We start from the raw sequence: 391 nt of genomic DNA on the forward strand, positions 1-391 counted from the left end.
TAATTTAGGAGGCGTTGCAAGAAGTCCCAAGAATAACAAATATATATAGAATTGTTCTTATTTAAAAAAAAAACGATGTTTTTAGGTCAATGGCGACTCTTCAAAATCTGATTATATGTCTATTTAAATTATACATTGTTCAAACTCCTATTTTCTCAGAATACAAAACACCAAAATCAACGGAAATATTGAATAGTAAGCCAAATTAAAAAATATATATAATAAAATAGAAAACAGATGACTCCGTTTGTTGATAATACATAAAATTTCTTTCAGTATTAGTAATATAATTCAGCCCATAAAGTTAACAGTTATTTTTCGGTAGAATTAAGGACATGCACACCTATTCTCTCGAGGGAAATGCGGTGACGACACAAAAGAGCTTTGTCTT

At 28.9% G+C, this 391-nt stretch overlaps 1 protein-coding gene across 1 annotated transcript in view; it reads left to right on the forward strand.

The window, feature by feature from the left end:
* Nucleotides 1-391, forward strand: part of LOC119588469 (probable chitinase 2) — a 24,188-nt gene that overhangs the window by 23,019 nt on the left and 778 nt on the right. The gene's annotated exons all lie outside the window — the stretch shown is intronic.

Source organism: Penaeus monodon, chromosome 24 (assembly GCF_015228065.2).
Source record: "Penaeus monodon isolate SGIC_2016 chromosome 24, NSTDA_Pmon_1, whole genome shotgun sequence".
Taxonomy (NCBI): domain Eukaryota; kingdom Metazoa; phylum Arthropoda; class Malacostraca; order Decapoda; family Penaeidae; genus Penaeus; species Penaeus monodon.